The sequence below is a fragment of the Gorilla gorilla genome, chromosome X (genome assembly GCF_029281585.2).
Source record: "Gorilla gorilla gorilla isolate KB3781 chromosome X, NHGRI_mGorGor1-v2.1_pri, whole genome shotgun sequence".
NCBI classification, from domain to species: Eukaryota; Metazoa; Chordata; class Mammalia; order Primates; family Hominidae; genus Gorilla; species Gorilla gorilla.
The window spans coordinates 105,161,185-105,175,407 of NC_073247.2; positions in this window are offsets into that span (position 1 = coordinate 105,161,185).

Consider the following 14,223-nt stretch of genomic DNA (forward strand, 5'->3'; position numbering starts at 1 on the left):
ATAATGTCTTCGCCTCAGTTTCCCTAAAATAAAAGCCAGAGGCAATAGCTTATTTTAAACAATGATCCAGGGAACAGGAATGAGGGATGGAGTTTGTGAAACAGGGAAGGAGGGAAAGCCAATTACAATCCTTACGAAAAGTGGCCACTCCTAGAGGTGATTGGTTGCTCGCTGTTGCTTAACTTTGTGAGGAGGCTTAGGAAATGCTTCTCAGAATGGTCTATTCATAGGAAGATATAAGAAAGCATTTATCCATAGAATTTCATTTCTCATCGGTCAAGGCTTAATCTGTGAAGCATTAAATTCTTCTGCACTTTCAGTTTGCATTTGTCCGAGTAGTGAGCAAGTTCGCATCATGACCTGTGCTGTGGTTTCAGAGAAGCACAAGGCAGGAAGCAAGAGGCATTTAGCACAGGCTTATGGTGAGATGCTGTCAGGTATCACCTACATTAAGTTTGTCAAAGTCCATGGGGAACTGGTTACTGCAAAGATGGCTGAAATAAGAGGTAAGGCTGAGAGATTTGAAGTAGTGAATCAGAGATTTTCCATGAAAATAGTAAAATGACTAATCACTTCTAAATATGTCTTGAATAATATCTTTTAGATACCATCATTGAACTCTAAAATAATACTTTGGCTACAATTTGATCTCTGAATTCCATAGCTGTCTCTAAATCACACACAATTTACTCGGGTGTTTTGACATTAGCAAAGTCTCAAGATTGATTTGCAAGATGATAGTCAATTAAGTTGTATTTTAAGGGAGAAAAATTGTGAAAACAAACTAGATGTAAAGCAAAACAGAATTTAAAGAAGATTAGGGGCCGGGCATGGTGTCTTACACCTGTAATTCCAGCATTTTGGGAGGCCGAGGTTGGCGGATCACCTGAGGTCAGGAGTTCGAGACCAGCCTTGCCAATAGGGTGAAACCCCATCTCTACTAAAAGTACAAAAATTAGCCAGGTGTAGTGGTGGGCACCTGTAATCCCAGCTACTCAGGAGGCTGAGGCAAGAGAATCATTTGAACCAGGAGGCAGGGGTTGCAGTGAGCCAAGGCTGTGCCATTGCACTCCAGCCTTGGTGACAAGAGCTAGACTCCATCTGAAAAAAAAAAAAAAAGAAAAAAGAAAAAAACATGAGGACACACTGCTCTCCTAACAAAAGTGAAACAACTTTTTGAGGACTGGCCTATTTGTAGGTATTTAATTGAAATTAGATTTTATCTGGAAATATTTATATTTCACATAATAATTAAATTGTATCTCAAACAACATTTAGACACGCCCGTGTACGTGCAAAATAAAGTCAGTCTTACTAACATTTAAAGGCAAATCCACTATGGTATGAGACCACCACTTCTCCTGTTGTCTTTTTTAGTTTCTCCCCAACCTCCCCTTTTCCCTAGTTTATAAGACACGAGAAAAGGGAGAAAGCAAAAAGTTGGAAAGAAACAGAAGTAAGATAAATAGCTAGACGACCTTGGTGCCAGCACCTGGCCCTGGTGGTTGAAATAATAATAATATTAACCCCTGACCAAAACTACTGGTGTTATCTGTAAATTCCAGACATTGTATGAGAAAGCACTGTAAAACTTTTTGTTCTGTTAGCTGATGTATGTAGCCCCCAGTCACGTTCCTCATGCTTACTTGATCTATTATGACTCTTTCACGTAGACCCCTTAGAGTTGTAAGCCCTTAAAAGGGCTAGGAATTTCTTTTTCGGGGAGCTGGGCTCTTAAGACACGAGTCTGACGATGCTCCCGGCTGAATAAAGAAACCTCTTCCTTCTTTAATTCGGTGTCTGAGGAGTTTTGTCTGCGACTCGTCCTGCTACATTTCTTGGTTCCCTGACTGGGAAGCGAGGTAATTGATGGACAGTCGAGGCAGCCCATTAGGCGGCTTAGGCGGCTTAGGCCTGCCCTGTGGAGCATCCCTGCGGGGGACTCTAGCCAGCTTGAGCGATGCGGATCCTGAGAGCACTCCCAGGTAGGCAATTGCCTCAGTGGAATGCCTCGTCAGAGCAGTGTGTGGCAGGCCCCCGTGGAGGATCAACGCAGTGGCTGAACACCGGGAAGGAACTGGCACTTGGAGTCTGGACATTTGAAACTTGGTAAGACTGGTCTTTGGAACTTGCCCACTCCATTTGAGTGGAAGCGTGGCCTGATCACCCATGGCGTGCCTGTACTGGCACTTTGGTTTTTGTTTTTGACTTGACTTAAATTGCTTGATACTTTGGTTTTGGTTTGACCTGGCTTGGATTTCTGGATACTCTGATTTTGGTTTTGATTCTGGTTTGGTGAAAACTGAAAAAGTGTGTGTGTGCCCTTTTTACCCATTCTTTGTTCTGCGGTGTGCGTGTGGTGTGAGCTTGGTGTTTTGTCTCAAGGAAACATGGGTCAGACACAAAGTAAGCTTACTCCACTAGGAACTATGTTGAAAAATTTTAAGAAGGTATTTAATGGAGACTATGGGGTTACTATGACATCAGGAAAACTTAGAACTTTGTGTGAAATAGATTGGCCAACATTAGAAGTGGGTTGGCCATCAGAAGGAAGCCTGGACAGGTCCCTTGTTTCTAAAGTATGGTACAAGGTAACTGGTAAGTCAGGACACTCAGACCAGTTTCCATACATAGACACTTGGTTACATCTGGTGCTAGACCCCCCGCAGTGGCTAAGAGGGCAGGCAGCAGCAGTGCTAGTAGCAAAGGGACAGATAGCCAAGGAAGGATCCCACTCCACCCGCCGAGGGAAATCAACTCCTGAAGTTCTGTTCGACCCAACATCAGAAGATCCATTGCAGGAGATGGCACCAGTGATCCCAGTGGTGCCCTCCCCTTACCAGGGAGAGAGGCTCGCCACTTTTGAGTCCACGGTGCTTGCGCCTCCGCAAGACAAACATCCCTAGGCCACCCAGAGTAGGCAAGAGAGGAGGTGAAGCCTCGGGAGAAACCCCTCCCTTGGCAGCTCGTTTAAGACCCAAGATGGGGATACAAATGTCCCTGAGAGAGCAGTGGTATACTGGAATAGATGAGGATGGGCACATGGTGGAGAGGCGTGTTTTTGTGTACCAGCCCTTCACCTCTACCGACCTTCTCAACTGGAAAAACAATACCCCGTCCTATACTGAAAAGCCACAAGCTCTAATTGATTTGCTCCAAACTATTATCCAGACCCATAACCCCACTTGGGCTGATTGCCACCAGTTGCTCATGTTCTTCTTTAACACAGATGAAAGGCAGAGAGTGCTCCAAGCGGCAACTAAGTGGCTAGAGGAACATGCACTGGCTGATTACCAAAACCCCCAAGAGTATGTAAGGACCCAGTTACTGGGAACCAACCCCCAGTGGGACCCAAATGGAAGAGAGGATATGCAAAGGCTAAACCGATACAGGGAAGCTCTCTTGGAAGGATTAAAGAGGGGAGCCCAGAAGGCCACAAACGTGGCCATTCAGGGAAAAGAAGAAAGTCCAGCACAATTCTACGAGAGGCTGTGTGAGGTCTATTGTATGTATACTCCCTTTGATCCCAATAGTCCTGAAAATCAGCGCATGATTAACATGGCTTTAGTTAGTAAAAGTGCAGATGACATTAGAAGAAAACTGCAGAAACAGGCTGGGTTTGCAGGGATGAACACATCACAGTTATTAGAAATAGCTAACCAGGTGTTTGTAAACAGCGATGCAGTAAGCCCTAAGGAAAACCACAGAGAGAATGAACATCAGGCCCGGCGAAATGCCGACCTGTTAGCTGCAGCAATCACAGGGGTCCCCCGAAAGAGGCAAGGGAAGGGGGGCCCCGGGAAAGAAACTCAGCCTGGCTGTCAGAGCTTGCAGCGTAATCAGTGTGCTTATTGTAAAGAAATAGGACACTGGAAGAACAAATGCCCTCAGCTAAAAGGAAAACAAGGTGACTCGGAGCAGGAGGATCCAGACAAGGAGGAAGGGGACCTGCTCAACCTGGCAGAAAGGTTATTGGACTGAGGGGGACCGGGCTCAAGGACCCCCAAAGAGCCTATGGTCAGGATGACAGTTGGGGGTAAAGACATTGATTTTCTTGTAGATACCGGTGCTGAACATTCGGTAGTAACCACCCCGGTCGGCCCCTTATCCAAAAAGACTATTGACATAATCGGAGCCACGGGAGTTTCAGCAAAACAAGCTTTCTGCTTGCCCCGGACTTGTACTGTAGGAGGACATAAAGTGATTCATCAGTTTTTGTACATGCCTGATTGTCCCTTGCCCTTGTTGGGAAGGGACTTGCTTAGCAAACTGAGAGCCACTATCTATTTTACAGAGCATGGCTCTTTGCTGCTAAAGTTACCCAGAATGGGAGTCATTATGACCCTTATGGTCCCCCGAGAGGAGGAATGGAGACTTTTCTTAACTGAGTCGGGCCAAGAGATAAGACCAGCTCTGGCTAAGCGGTGGCCAAGAGTGTGGGCGGAAGACAACCCTCCAGGGTTGGCAGTCAACCAAGCCCCCGTACTTACAGAAGTTAAGACTAGGGCCCAGCCAGTTAGGCAAAAACAGTACCCGGTCCCCAGAGAAGCTCTTCAAGGTATCCAGGTCCATCTCAAGTGCCTAAGAACCTTTGGAATTATAGTTCCTTGTCAGTCTCCATGGAACACTCCCCTCCTGCCGTTCCCAAGCCTGGGACCAAGGACTACAGGCCGGTACAGGATTTGCGCTTGGTTAATCAGGCTACAGTGACTTTACATCCAACAGTACCTAACCCGTACACATTGCTGGGGTTGCTGCCAGCTGAGGACAGCTGGTTCACCTGCTTGGACCTGAAAGATGCTTTCTTTAGCATCAGATTAGCCCCTGAGAGCCAGAAGCTGTTTGCCTTTCAGTGGAAGATCTGGAGTCAGGTGTCACTACTCAGTACACTTGGACCCGGCTTCCCCAAGAGTTCAAGAACTCCCCCACCATCTTCGGGGAGGCATTGGCTCAAGACCTCCAGAAGTTTCCCACCAGAGACCTAGGCTGCATGTTGCTCCAGTACGTTGATGACCTTTTTCTGGGACACCCCACGGCAGTCAGGTGTGCCAAGGGAACAGATGCTCTACTCCGGCACCTGGAGGACTGTGGGTATAAGGTGTCCAAGAAAAAAGTTCAGATCTGCCGACAGCAGGTACGTTACTTGGGATTTACTATCCGACAGGGGGAGTGCAGCCTGGGATCAAAAAGAAAGCAGGTCATTTGTAATCTACCGGAGCCTAAGACCAGAAGGCAGGTGAGAGAATTCTTAGGGGCAGTGGGGTTTTGCAGACTGTGGGTCCCAAACTTTGCAGTATTAGCTAAGCCTTTGTATGAGGCCACAAAGCAGGGGGGACTGGGAACATTTTGAATGGGGATCCCAGCAACAGCAAGCCTTTCATGAGTTAAAGGAAAGACTTATGTCAGCCCCAGCCCTGGGGCTACCCGATCTGACAAAGCCTTTTATATTATATGTGTCAGAGAAAGAAAAGATGGCAGTTGGAGTTTTAACCCATACTGTGGGGCCCTGGCCGAGGCCAGTGGCCTACCTCTCTAAACAACTAGATGGGGTTTCTAAAGGACGGCCCCCATGTTTGAGGGCCTTGGCAGCAACTTCCCTGCTAGTACAAGAAGCAGATAAGCTGACTCTTGGGCAAAACCTGAACATAAAGGCCCCCCATGCTGTGGTGACTTTAATGAATACTAAAGGACATCATTGGCTAATGAATGCTAGACTCACTAAGTACCAAAGTTTGCTCTGTGAAAATCCCCATATAACCATTGAAGTTTGTAACACCCTGAACCCCGCTACCTTGCTCCTGGTATCAGAGAGCCCTGTCGAGCATGACTGTGTAGAAGTGTTGGACTCAGTTTACTCTAGCAGACCTGACCTCCGGGACCAGCCTTGGGCATCAGTAGACTGGGAACTATACTTGGATGGGAGCAGCTTCATCAACCCACAAGGAGAGAGATGTGCAGGGTATGCGGTGGTAACTCTGGACACTGTTGTTGAAGCCAGATCGTTGCCCCAGGGCACTTCAGCCCAGAAAACTGAACTCATTGCTTTAATTCAGGCCTTAGAACTCAGTGAAGGTAAGACTGTAAACATTTACACTGACTCTCGATATGCCTTTTTAACCCTTCAAGTGCATGGAGCATTATATAAAGAAAAGGGTCTATTGAACTCTGGGGGAAAGGACATAAAATATCAACAAGAAATCTTGCAATTATTAGAAGCAGTATAGAAACCACACAAGGTGGCAGTTATGCATTGCAGAGGACACCAGTGGGCTTCCACCTTGGTGGGTTTGGGGAATTCCTGCGCTGACTTAGAGGCTCGAAAAGCAGCAACTGCCCCCTTCCGGGCATCAGTCACAGCCCCCCTGCTCCCTCAAGCACCTGATCTTGTACCTACTTACTCTAAAGAAGAAAATGACTTTCTCCAGGCAGAGGGAGGACAAGTGATGGAGGAAGGATGGATTCGGTTACCAGATGGGAGAGTAGCTGTGCCACAGCTGCTAGGAGCTGCAGTTGTACTGGCTGTCCATGAAACCACCCATCTAGGTCAGGAATCACTTGAAAAGTTGTTAGGCTGGTATTTCTACATCTCGCATTTGTCAGCCCTTGCCAAAACGGTGACCCAGCGGTGTGTTACCTGCCGACAGCATAATGCGAGGCAAGGTCTAGCTGTTCCACCTGGCATACAAGCTTATGGAGCAGCCCCCTTTGAAGATCTGGATCCAGGTGGACTTCACAGAGATGCCAAAGTGTGGAGATAACAAGTATTTACTAGTTCTTGTGTGTACCTACTCTGGGTGGGTGGAGGCTTATCCAACACGAACTGAGAAAGCTCGTGAAGTAACTCGTGTGCTTCTTTGAGATCTTATTCCTAGATTTGGACTGCCTTTATGGATCGGCTCAGATAATGGGCCGGCATTTGTGGCTGACTTGGTACAGAAGATGGCAAAGGTATTGGGGATCACATGGAAACTGCATGCTGCCTACCGGCCTCAGAGTTCCAGAAAGGTGGAGCGGATGAATTGGACTATCAAAAATAGTTTAGGGAAAGTATGTCAGGAAACAGGATTAAAATGGATACAGGCTCTCCCTATGGTATTATTTAAAATTAGATATACCCCTTCTAAAAGAACAGGATATTCCCCTTATGAAATATTATATCATAGGCCCCCTCCTATGTTGCGGGGACTTCCAGGCATTCCCCGAGAGTTAGGTGAAATTGAGTTACAGTGACAGCTACAGGCTTTAGGAAAAATTACACAAACAATCTCAGCCTGGGTAAATGAGAAATGCCCTGTTAGCTTATTCTCCCCAGTTCACCCTTTCTCCCCAGGTGATCGAGTGTGGATCAAGGACTGGAACATAGCCTTTTTGTGTCCGCGGTGGAAACGACCCCAGACTGTCGTCCTGACCACTCCCACCACTGTGAAGGTAGAGGGAATCCCAGCCTGGATCCACCACAGCCATGGAAAACCTACAGCACCTGAAACCTGGGAGGCAAGACCAAGCCCAGACAACCCTTGCAGAGTGACCCTGAAGACGACGACAAGCCCTGCTCCAGTCACACCTGGAAGCTGACTGGTCCACACATGGCTGAAGCATGAGGAAGCTCATCATGGGATTCATTTTTCTTACATTTTGGACTTATACAGTAAGGGCTTCAACTGACCTTACTCAAACTGGGGACTGTTCCCAGTGTATTCATCAGGTCATCGAGGTAGGACAGCAAATTAAAACAATCTTTCTGTTCTATAGTTATTATGAATGTATGGGAACATTAAAAGAAACTTGTTTGTATAATGCCACTCCGTACAAGGTATGTAGCCTGGGAAATGACTGACCTGATGTGTGTTATAACCCATCTGAGCCCCTTGCAACCACCGTTTTTAAAATAAGATTAAGAAATGGCCTTTTCCTAGGTGATACAAGTAAAATAATAACTAGAACAGAAGACAAAAGGAATCCCCAAACAAATAACTTTAAGATGTGTTGCTTGTGCAGCCATTAATAGTAAAAAGCTAGGAATAGGATGTGGTTCTCTTAACTGGGAAAGGAGCTACAGAGTAGAAAATAAATATGTTTGTCATGAGTCAAGGGTTTATGAAAATTGTGCCTGTTGGCCATGTGTTATTTGAGCTACTTGGAAAAAGAACAAAAAGGACCCAGTTTATCTTCAGAAGGGGGAAGCCAACCCCTCCTGTGCTGCCGGTCACTGTAACCCACTAGAACTAATAATTACCAATCCCCTAGATCCCCGTTGGAAAAACGGAGAACGTGTAACCCTGGGGATCGATGGGACAGGGTTAAACCCCCAAGTTGCCATTTTAATTAGAGGAGAGGTCCCCAAGCGCTCTCCCAAACCAGTATTTCAAACCTTTTATGAGGAGCTGAATCTGCCAGCACCAGAACTTCCAAAAAAGACAAAAAATTTGTTTCTCCAATCAGCAGAAAATGTAGCTCATTCCCTTAATGTTACTTCTTGTTTTGTATGTGGGGGAACCACTATCGGAGACCGATGGCCTTGGGAAGCCCGAGAGTTGGTGCCTACTAATCCAGCTCCTGATATAATTCCAGTTCAGAAGGCCCAAGCTAGCAACTTCTGGGTCTTAAAAACCTCAATTATTGGACAATACTGTATAGCTAGAGAAGGGAAAGACTTTATCATCCCTGTAGGAAAGCTTAATTGTATAGGACAGAAGTTGTATAACAGCACAACAAAGACAATTACTTGTTGGGGCCTAAACCACACTGCAAAGAATCCATTTAGTAAATTTTCTAAGTTAAAAACTGCTTGGGCTCATCCAGAATCTCATCAGGACTGGACGGCTCCCGCTGGACTATACTGGATATGTGGGCACAGAGCCCACATTCGGTTACCTGATAAATGGGCAGGCAGTTGTGTTATTGGCACTATTAAGCTGTGCTTTTTCTTATTACCCATAAAAACGGGTGAGCTCCTAGGTTTCCCCGTCTATGCCTCCCAAGAAAAGAGAGGCATAGTTATAGGAAACTGGAAAGATAATGAGTGGCCCCCTGAAAGGATCATACAGTATTATGGGCCTGCCACATGGGCACAAGATGGCTCATGGGGATACCGAACCCCCATCTACATGCTCAATCGGATCGTACGGTTGCAGGCCATCTTAAAAATAATTACTAATGAAACTGGCAGAGCTTTGACTGTTTTGGCTCGGCAAGAAACCCAAATGAGGAATGCTATCTATCAGAATAGACTGGCCTTGGACTACTTGCTAGCAGCTGAAGGATGAGTTTGTGGAAAATTTAACTTAACCAATTGCTGTCTACAAATAGATGATCAAGGACAGGTGGTTGAAAACATAGTCAGGGACATGACAAAGGTGGCACATGTGCCTGTACAGGTTTGGCACGAGTTTAATCCTGAGTCTTTATTTGGAAAATGGTTTCCAGCTACAGGAGGATTTAAAACCCTCATTGTAGGTGTATTGCTAGTGATAGGAACTTGCTTGCTGCTCCCCTGTGTATTACCCTTGCTTTTTCAAATAATAAAAGGTTTTGTTGCTATTTTGGTTCATCAGAAAACTTCAGCACACGTGTATTATATGAATCACTATCGCTCTATCTCGCAAAGAGACTCAAAAAGTGAGGATGAGAGTGAGAACTCCCACTAAAAAGTGAAAATTCTCAAAGGGGGGAAATGTGGTATGAGACCACCACTTCTCCTGTTGTCCTTCCCAGTTTCTCCCCTACCTCCCCTTTTCCCTAGTTTATAAGACAGGAGAAAAGGGAGAAAGCAAAAAGTTGGAAAGAAACAGAAGATAAATAACTAGACGACCTTGGCGCCACCACCTGGCCCTGGTGGTTACAAAAATAATAATATTAACCCCTGACCAAAACTACTGGTGTTATCTGTAAATTCCAGACATTGTATGAGAAAGCACTGTAAAATTTTTTATTCTGTTAGCTAATGTATGTAGCCCCCAGTCATGTTCCTCACGCTTACTTAATCTATTATAACTCTTTCACGTAAACCCCTTAGAGTTATAAGCCCTTAAAAGGGCTAGGAATTTCTTTTTCGGGGAGCTGGGCTCTTAAGACACGAGTCTGCCGACGCTCCCGGCTGAATAAAGAAACCTCTTCCTTCTTTAATCCGGTGTCTGAGGAGTTTTGTCTGCGACTCGTCCTGCTACACCACGAGGAAGATGACTTCATTCTTCTATCTCTAGATAAGGTTGCCCATGGAAACCTTATGCCTGTCATGCCAAACTTTGATAGAATAATGAATATAATCACATCGTAATGACGCATAGAGAAACTTAGCCCGAGCATTGCTACCGGAGGTCATGATCAGAATGGCTGTGCTCTCTAACACATTTATTCATTAGAGTCAGATCTAGATGAGTTATAATCACATCGCTTTTCTCATGTAACCCCAGTCTGTTGACATAAACTTTATTTTTAAGTGTTGATCCTAAACCAATTCCAGGAGCACAAAATACCTTAATTTTCATTTTACTTCTCAGCATGTCCTTTAAGGTACATCCAAGCTATAGGAGAAGAGTATATAATTCAGCTGAATATCAAAATGTCATATTATACTTCAAGGAAAACACAAGCGTTCCTGTAGACAGTGACTACTTTTACATCCGAACTTACTAGTGAGATGTCAATTAGCTGAAGACCAACTTCCATCATAAGCTGCATACTGACACATCCAGACCCCAGGAATCTGGCAAAATACATGTACCCTGTGAGTGCCATTGAGCTTGCAGGTTGAGTAGGAAGTTGGATTCCCAGACAAATATGTATTTCTCTCTCCTGGCAGCTCTCAGATCAAGTTCATGACATAAAATGATTTTCTAGAAAACAGCAGAAAGATGGCTGACTAGATGCAGCTAGTACACACCTCCTCCATGGAGAGGAATCAAAATTACAAGTAGATGTTAACGCTTTGAATAGACTGTCTAAGACAGAACACAGGGATTCAACAGTGACGTAAAGAGAAGCCCTGAAAGCAAGTAAGGAGAGGAAAGTGAGGCAGCCTGCTGGGCCAGGATAGGCTGGGAGCCAGGAGAAGCTCCCAGATGTGGTGAAAGGGTAACAGAGAAACCTCCAGGACTTCAAATTCCTGCCATGATCTTTTACAATCTTAGTCACGGGGGAACTCCTTAACCTACATGGACCTTGAGACTAACATAGGGGGCTGTCTAGAAACTGCACTGAGGCATTGCTTCAAACAGGGAACTCACACAGAGTCTCACAGTCATCTAAGCCCTGAGCAATTGCAGGTTGGAACCATTCTGAAAGCCGCCTCTAAAGGACTGTATACTGCCTTGCCATGCTGCCACTGTCACGCTGCCATTGCCACCACCAGGCCAAGGAGGGAGAGTGGAAGTGGATACTTTCACTTGCTTTGAGGACAAATCCCACCACTGTTGCAGTTGGTTGCTGTGGGGAAAAGGCACAAACTGCACTCTCCACAGCTACTTGCCTATGCTGCTCCAGCTGAGAGTTACCCTGTCTCCCTAGTGCCAAGCCCACGGTCAGCACTATTCTGAAAGCCTAGCCTCCAAATGTCTGTGTCCTGCCTGGGGCTGGGGCTGATGCTGTCTCAGCCAGGTCAAGGAGTGAGAGGGGAGCCTAGGTACTTTCATGTGCTTCCCACTGACAAATCCCACTGCTCCTGTGGGTGCTGCTGTGGGACGAAGACATGAGCAAAGTGCACTCCCCCTAGCTACCTGCCTCTGTTGTTCTAACTGAAAGGGGCTCCACATTCCCTGGTAGCAGGCCCACAAGGCAATTGATACTGCCCACACATGAGCATTTCACCAGCAGGCTGGGGCCTTTCTGCCCATGCCTATTATAGCCAGAGCTTAAACATACTACCAGGAAAACTGAGGACAGGTCCTCCAGTACTCAAACATGCCATTCAGGGGCCTGGAAACTGCCCAGTCTAGTTTATACCACTGGTACCTAAACACTTCTCCTGGAATCTGATGTTGGGCCAACCAAACCTGCTGATACCACCACAGCTATCACACACCCACATGTGCCACAAGCAGGCCAGGGGACTGGCCTAATCAACCTGTCACAGCCACTGCCAACACCAGCACAGACCGCTTGGGTTCCAGTGGATTGCTCCACCACTGCTACTGCCATCACCCACATCACACCAGCTTCCCAGGGGCCTGGGAACTTTCACACATACCTGGCCCACTGCTGTCATTACCAGCATCCAAGCAAACCACCAGGAGTCCGAAGAATTGGCCACCATGGGATACAGCAAAGCAATGCTAAGAGGAAAGTTTATTGCAATATATGCATACAGAAAATAAGTTAAAAAATTATGAATTAACAATCTCACAATACACCTCAAGGAACTAGAAAAGCAAGAACAAACCAAACCCCAAATTAGCAGCAGAAAAGAAATAATAATGATTAGAGCAGAAATAAATGAATAGTGACTAAAAAAAATACAAAGGATTAATAAAATAAAAAGTTGGTTCTTTGAAAAGATAAACCAAGTTAATAAACTCTAGCTAGACTAACCAAATAAAGAAGTGGGAAGACCCAAATAAGCAAAATCAGGAATGCAAAAGTAGACATTACAACTAGTACCACAGAAACTTAAAAAGATTATCAAAGACTATTGTGAACAACTATATATTAACAAACTGGAAAACCTAAAGGAAATTGATAAGTTCCCAGAAAAGAACAACCTACCAAGGTTGAATCAGGAAGAAGTAGAAAACCTAAACAGACCAATAATGAGTAGCAAGATTGAATCAGCAACAAAGATTCTCCCAATAAAGGAAAGCCAGGGACCAAATAGATTCACAGCCAAATTCTACCAAACCTACAAAGAAGAACTAATACTAATCTTCCCGAGAACTATTCCAAAAAAAAATTGAGGGGGAAGAAATTATCTATAACTCATTCTATCCGGCCAGCATTTCCCTGACACCAAAACCAGACAAGGGCACAACGAGAAAAATGAAAACTACAGGCCAATATCCCAAATGAACACAGACACAAAAATCCTCAACAAAATACCAGCAAACGGAATCCAACAGCACATTAGGAAGATACTACACCATCATCAAGTGAAACTTACATCAGGGATGCAAAAGTGGTTCAGCATATGCAAATAAATACATATAATATATCACATTAAGAGAATGAAGGACAAAAACCATAAGATCATCTCAATAGATGCAGAAAAAACATTAGATAAAATTCAATATTTCTTCATAAAAACCCCCAACAAATAAGGCATAGAAGGAACATACCTCAAAATAATAAAGTCCATTGGTGTAGTTTGGATATCTGGGTCCTTAAAACCTCATGTTGAAATTTGTTCCCTAATGTTGGAGGAGGAATTTGATGGCAAGTGTTTAGGTCATGAGGTTTTATGCCTCATGAATGACTTGGTGCCATCCCCAAGGTAATGAGTGGGTTCTTGATCTATTAGTTTACACCACCACAACTGGCTGGTTAAATGAGTGTGGCTCCCCTTCCCTCTTTATCTGTTTCTTACCCTCTTGCCATATGATGTCTGCTCCTCTTCCTCTTCCACCATGATTGGTAGCTACTTAAGGTCCTCACAAGAAGCCGATGCTGTTGTCATGCTTCATATACAACCTGCAGAACAATAAGCCAAATAAACCTTTTTTTCTTTATAAATTTTCCATCCTTGGGTATTTATCTATAGCTATCCAAAATGGACTAAGACAGTCCTATGTGACAAACCCCCCCATTAACATCACACTGAATGGGAGAAAGTTGAAATCTTTTCCTTTAAAAACTGGATCAAGGTAAGGACGCCAACTTTTACCACTCTTATTCAACATAGTTCTAGAAGTCCTAGACACAGCAATTAGACAAGAGAAATAAATAAAAGTCATCCAAATTGAAAAGGAGTAAGTCCAATTGTCCCTCTTCGGTGATTATATGATCTTATATCTAGAAAAAAACTAAAGACTTAATACTAAAGAACTCAGATTTAATAAAGAATTCAGTAAAGTTGCAGGAAGCAAAATCAAAATACAAAGTCAGTAGCATTTCTGTACACCAAATGATCTAGCAGAGAAAGAAATCAAGAATTCAATACCATTTACAATAGCTATAAAAATAAAATACCTAAGAAAAATTTAGCAAAGGAAGTGAAATATCTCTACAAAGAAAAATACAAAAAACTGATGAAAGTAATTGAAGATGACACACACAAATGGACAAACAGCCCATGTT